Source organism: Nerophis lumbriciformis, linkage group LG38 (assembly GCF_033978685.3).
Source record: "Nerophis lumbriciformis linkage group LG38, RoL_Nlum_v2.1, whole genome shotgun sequence".
NCBI classification, from domain to species: domain Eukaryota; kingdom Metazoa; phylum Chordata; class Actinopteri; order Syngnathiformes; family Syngnathidae; genus Nerophis; species Nerophis lumbriciformis.
The window spans coordinates 19,592,936-19,599,475 of NC_084585.2; positions in this window are offsets into that span (position 1 = coordinate 19,592,936).

Sequence of the window (6,540 nt, forward strand, 5' to 3'; positions counted from 1 at the left end):
CACTGATCCCAACACTTTTACTTTGAATAATAGAAAGTTATGAAAATTAATTAGCATTATAAAAATCAGCCATTTTCCGGAAATTATTAATTTGTTAGCGCATTTGGACCGGATGTGACGCGTTAACAGGACAGTTGTCAGGTCAGGTCAGGTCAAAATTGGTGTTTTTCCTGTGTTTTGTTACTGTTGAGTACTCTAATTTTAATTCTACATCCTGTTTTGTTTTGTGTCCTTGTCCTGTCCTGCCTCTGAGCGCTGAGTGTGCACTCTTGCTTCTGATTAGTGATCAGGACATTCACCTGCCTCAGATCGCTAATCCAAGGGCTTTATATGCCAGCCTCATTTCTTAGTGGGGGCTGGGTAATTTACTTGTTGTTGCTTGCCTTATTTGCTGTGTGCCTCTGGCTACCAAGTGTAGACTTTTGTGTGCACTACCAGCTGCACTAGTTTTTGTTCATTAAATGCATTTTTACCTGCACACTGTCTCCTGTCACTGCATCTTGGGGTCACAATTACCGCTACTACTACACGCATAACGCTATTATTGTGAAAGCCAGAAATGTGTGACTGGTGGAAAAAAGAGAGCTTTTTGACGATGGCTGTGTTTGAACAAGACAAGACTGTTGGCTTTAATGAAGTGCCTCTCGAGTTCCTGTCTGCCGAGCTTGCACTACATCTTACCAGACCCTCGGTTACAATGGTTGGAGCGCTTCAATACTCACATACTTGTGATGAAAAGCATCAATCGCCACTTGCACCTGCACTGACAGTAGTTGCTGTGTTGATCACACACATTCTGTGTCACTGAGAGAAAGGTTTAAACCGTGGGTAGTTTTAATAAAAAACGGTTTGCTTTCTTCTTTTCTTCTCTCCACATTGTTCATCTTCATAAAAACCTCTCAGCATGTAATAGTCCTTTGCGTGAGACGGGACGAGGGAGCTGTTGAAAACCCTCATAACTGAATACCGTAGTTTCCGGACTATAAGGCGCACTTAAAATCCTTTTATTTTTCTCAAAACTCAATAGTGCGCCTTATAACCCGGTGCGCCGAATAATTCTGGTTTTGTTTACCGACCTCGAAGCAATTTTATTTGGTACATGGTGAAATTATAAGTGTGACCAGTAGATGGCAGTAAAACATAAGAGATATGTGTAGACTGCACTATGATGGCAATATGACTCATGACTATATGTTCCATTAAAAGTATAGAACATTACACAAGGTGCTCAAAAATCTGTCAAAATGTTTTAAAACGACTTTGGTAAGCTATGAAGCCGCACCGCTTAATGGATTGTCGGTGCATTAAACATAGGAGTATTATTATGGTGTGTGTATAAGGTAAGACATATTATCTGGCGTTTTGTTTTGCAATATTATGTAAAAGCAACTTTTTTACCTTCTGTTACCTGCTGATCTGTATTTGGGATCTGCATAAATCCTGAAAAATTTGCGCGTCTGCCTTTGTAGTCCGTGCCGATGCCGTAGTCGATCAGCTTCTTCTTTTTCTCTGCCTTCTTGTTATGGGACATTCATCCTCCGCTGTTGCCATTTCTAATATAAAGCAGTGTAAAGTTCTTACTTATATCTGTCAGTAAACTGGCCATGAAAGCGTTAAAACATACGGGTCTAGTGAGTGTACATTATTTACCCAAGGAACTTTAGTTATTACAGAGTTTCGGTCGGACGGTTTTTCACGGGATAAGGAGACGCTGCTCCGTTATTGATTTAAGCAAAGTCTGAATGTCATTAAAACAGTTAGCTCCATCTTTTGACACTTCTTCCACTCCCGTCCTTGCACGCTACACTGCTACAACAAAGATGACGGGGAGAAGATGCTGTCGAAGGTGAGCCACGTAAATAAGACCGCCCACAAAACGGCTCATCCTGAAGCGACTGTCAGAAAGTGACATGAAGATGATCTGTAAAACATAATCTATGCAACATTTTGACCAAAGAACCACCATTACATGTTATGTAGACCACAAGGAAGTGTTTTCCATTAGAAAAAAATCATAATATGACCCCTTTAATGCGCCTTTGTATGAAAAAAGACCTGAATGGACCCGCTCATCGGCAGTGCGCCTTATAATCCGGTGCGCCCTATGGTCTGGAAAATGCGGTATTTTGAAGCGTACAAGTTAAGACAAAACAATTAAGAATTGTTTTCCTCAGGTATTTGGCGTGCGTATGCGCAAAAACCTGGCGTACACCCTTTTTCACGGCAATGTTGAGATGTATTAATGGTGAACTTGACGTGAAAATGTGCGTTGCTTTACGCCAACTTAATGCTTCACGCACGCACATTTCTCCATGCTGTGGATTCTTTGGCAACATACAGAGGTGGTCGTTCGGGCTTTGCCAACAATGCCAACAATTTGGGGCAAGGACGCAAAATTCACTTTTTTTCCCAATGCATTTAGTGCTTCATATTTATATTAGTATTTGTGACAATGTCTATTAAATTATCCAGGCGATCATGTTGCCACCTATTGCTTTCACAATGTGCTCCTGTGACTCCAGCACAGCTTGGACAGCAACAGCCGCTGAGGGTTGCGGCCAACGTTCCCTCTAAGGTGCGCGCCTGCGCAGTTGCGCAGTTGCGCACTGCTCAAGCGTCCTCTGTGCACCAAATCAAACCCATCTGAATTCTAAACAAAATAAACACATTTATTCTGTGTAATTTTGCAATGCAACTCTGAGTAACAGTGACAACAATCGGCTTTAACGGTGTTCGTCAACACCGTTCAATTATTGTAACGTCTATCGAGATGCTTCGAGGACAAGAATTATATCGATCACTTTATTGAGCAAAACTGTTTATATTCGGCCACAACCACACCAAAAACATGAGTAAAAAACTTCTATCTCGAAAAACTAGTCATTTTTTGCCGTACAAACCAGGCCAAAACCAACTTCACACATAGCACTAAACCACTGATGCGTTTATGGCCACACAAAAAGTCGGACAACTCAAACACCACACAAAGTTACACTATGACTCCTCAGTCATACGTGTGCTTATTCTACTGTCATTTATTATTAATGTTAATTTATTTATATTAATCATAGAATGCTGTTACTAGAGAAAGTTACAGGAAAGCACACTTCATCCTATGCTTACATTTCATTGTGCAACGTGAGGATGTTTAAGGGGAACTAAATGTGATCTCTGAAAGGGGTACAAATGATTTCCAAAGCAGGACCCCCACCCACACATATTGTACAATACTAATCCATAGCTTATGAAAAACAAGATTTCTTTTATTTTCATTACAAGTGGGCCAAATCACTAATATTACTAAATAATCTCATGAAAATTACTCCTCTCATTTGAGTGTTATTATAAAAGATTGGTTTGAGACAGGTGTGCTGCTGGTATTGCCACGTGTGATGTTGCTCACATGTGCTCCACTGAATGCTCAGGGAGTTTTTGTGTTTGCTCAGACACATGAACAATTAGAGGGAACATTGGTTGCGGCACATTAATGGCACAGGAGATATTGGAGAAATGGCCCGACTTTGTGTCACGTACGGCTGTTACCACAAGTAGCTCTCCTGTGTTCTAATAATAAATTGAGTAATCAAACAAGAGCCAAAGTCTTTCGTATCCTGTTTGAAATGCTGGCATGGTTAAAACTGCACTTTTTTTTAGAACTGTTCACAATCTATGTGAGTGACAAAAAGACAAACGTTTTTTTTTTTTTTGCATTCTAATTCGGGAGTGTGTATATGAGAAAAACATTTCAGTAGTGTGTGTAAGAGAATTTTAGTAGTGTGTATGAGAGTGTTTCAGTAGTGTGTGTGGGCGAAAAACATTTCAGTAGTATGAATGAGAGGATTTCAGTAGTATGTATGACAGGATTTCAGTAGTGTGTTGTAGGTGGCCAGCAATGCAGCTAATAGGATCAATCCATTCTGCCTCTAAATCACTTTGAAAATGCATCCAAAAACAGTCAACAATACTTGATTTATGTTCTGTGACCTATGTAATAACCAAACTGTAGCGGCATTGTTATTGTAAGAGCAAACACTGAGGAACTCTTTTTCTAGTGTAGTAACACATCACCTTGCAATGGCATGCTACAGCATTAGCTGTAAGATAGCTACTGCATCAACAGCTGAATGGATTGTGAGTTTGTAATGCACAACACACTGCGATAGGACACAAATCTGTACTGACTGAAAAACATGAACAATCATGTTACAGTATCTGTAAAGTATCACACCACATTTTATGTTTTGTTTGTACACAGCTAGCTCGACAGCGTATATACTGTAGTTGTAATAACAAGCATGACGTGCTGCATGTATCATGATCAATATTATACCGACTCACTCATTTGTTTGGTCCAGCTGGCCGGAATAATTTTTTCCAGTCTATTTTAGGTATGCACGCCATTTATTTCAGCACAGCATGGTTTCAAGTTCCACATTTGCTGCGTCAAGTCACGCCGACCTCACTCTCTCGGCTTACGTCTGGTCCAATGTTTCTGCCTCACTTCGTGCTCGCTTCAGTTCAGTTCATTTCATCCTCTGTATATTCAGGTTCAAAAAGATAAGATTAGGAATCCGGATTTGTCCAAAAATAGTCGTGATCGTTACCAAGTCTGTGCATGATAAAACACACACGCTTTTGTGGTCATAAGTTGGAAGTGCATTGCTATGGGAACGGAAATAAATGTGCAGAGGAAATAAGTTCCTGTATTGCTTAAAATTACCAAAATACGGTAAATATTGTACATATTACATATTATTATGAATGTGCCTTTTTACCCCATTATATGTGCACCGTATTTTCTGGACCATAGGGCGCACCGGATTATAAGGCGCACTGCAGATGAGCGGGTCTATTCAGGTCTATTTTCATACAAAAGGTGCACCGAATTATAAGGCGCATTAAAGAGGTCGTATTATGATTTTTTTCTAAATGGAAAACACTTCCTTGTGGTCTACATAACATGTAATGGTGGTACTTTGGTCAAAATGTTGCATAGATTATGTTTTACAGATCATCTGACAGTCGCTCCAGGATGCGCCGTTTTGTGGGCGGTCTTATGTACGTGGCTCACCTTCGACAGCGTCTTCTCCCCGTCATCTTTGTGGTAGCGGTGTAGCGTGCAAGGACGGGAGTGGAAGAAATGTCAAAAGATGGAGCTAACTGTTTTATTGACATTCAGACTTTACTCAAATCAATAACGGAGCAGCATCTCCTCATCCGTGGCTCACTAGTGCAACAACAACAACACCGGAAATGTGTCCCGTGAAAAACCGTCCGACCGGAACTCTCTAATAACTAAAGTTCCTTGGGTGAATTATGTAAACTCACTACACCGGTATGTTTTAGCGCTTTCATGGCGAGATATGTTAGAACTTTACGCTACTTTAGAAATGGCAACAGCAGAGTATGAATGTCCCATAACAAGATGATAGTGAACAAGAAGAAGCTTATCGACTACGTCATCGGCACAGACTACAGTGGCGAACGTGCACAAATTTTCAGGATTTATGCAGATCTCAAATACAGATCAGCAGGTACCAGAAGGTAAGAAAAGTTGCTTTTGCATAATTTTGTGAAACAAAACGCCAGATAATACGTCTGCTAATGGGTGCCATTTTGCGGCCCTTATACACACACCATAGTAATACCTGTGTCTCTGACTACGGTAGCCGTAATGGGCCGACAATCTATCAAGCGGTGCAGCTTCTAAGTCATACTAAAGCACATTGACAGATTTTGGAGTGCCGTGTGTAATGTTCTTTATTTTCAATGGACAATTTAAAGTTTTGGTGTTGTTTACTGCCGTCATATTGCAGTCTACACGTATCTCTTATGTTTGCCTGCCATCTACCGGTCACACTTATCATTACACCATGTACCAAATAAAATTGCTTCGAGGTCGTTAAGCACAATCACAATTATTCCGTACATTAGGCGCATTGGGTTATAAGGTGCACTGTCAATTTTTGAGAAAATTAAAGTATTTTAAGTGTGCCTTATAGTCCTGAAAATACGGTATGTATATATTTGTAGTGTGTATATAAAATGTTGATGAAATGTTTTGACGTTGTTTTAGAGGGCTTTGAAGGCTACAATGGTGACTCCGATATTGCAAGTGTTTATTTATCATCAATCCTAAAAAAAAATAGATTTGTTCTTTTCCCTCAAAATTATTGTAAACAATAGGCACAATTCTTATTAAAAATATTTCTAACCAAATATTACATCATTTTCCCATTCTGGTTGTGAGCAGGTTACTTACTGTATGAACACGTTTTGTTGTAAATTACACAAATTATATTCATAATGGGGCTTCACGGTGGCAGAGGGGTTAGTGCATCTGCCTCACAATACGAAGGTCCTGAGTAGTCTTGGGTTCAATCCCGGGCTCGGGATCTTTCTGTGTGGAGTTTGCATGTCCTCCCCGTGACTGCGTGGGTTCCCTCCGGGTACTCCGGCTTCCTCCCACTTCCAAAGACATGCACCTGGGGATAAGTTGATTGGCAACACTAAATTGGCCCTAGTGTGTGGATGTGAGTG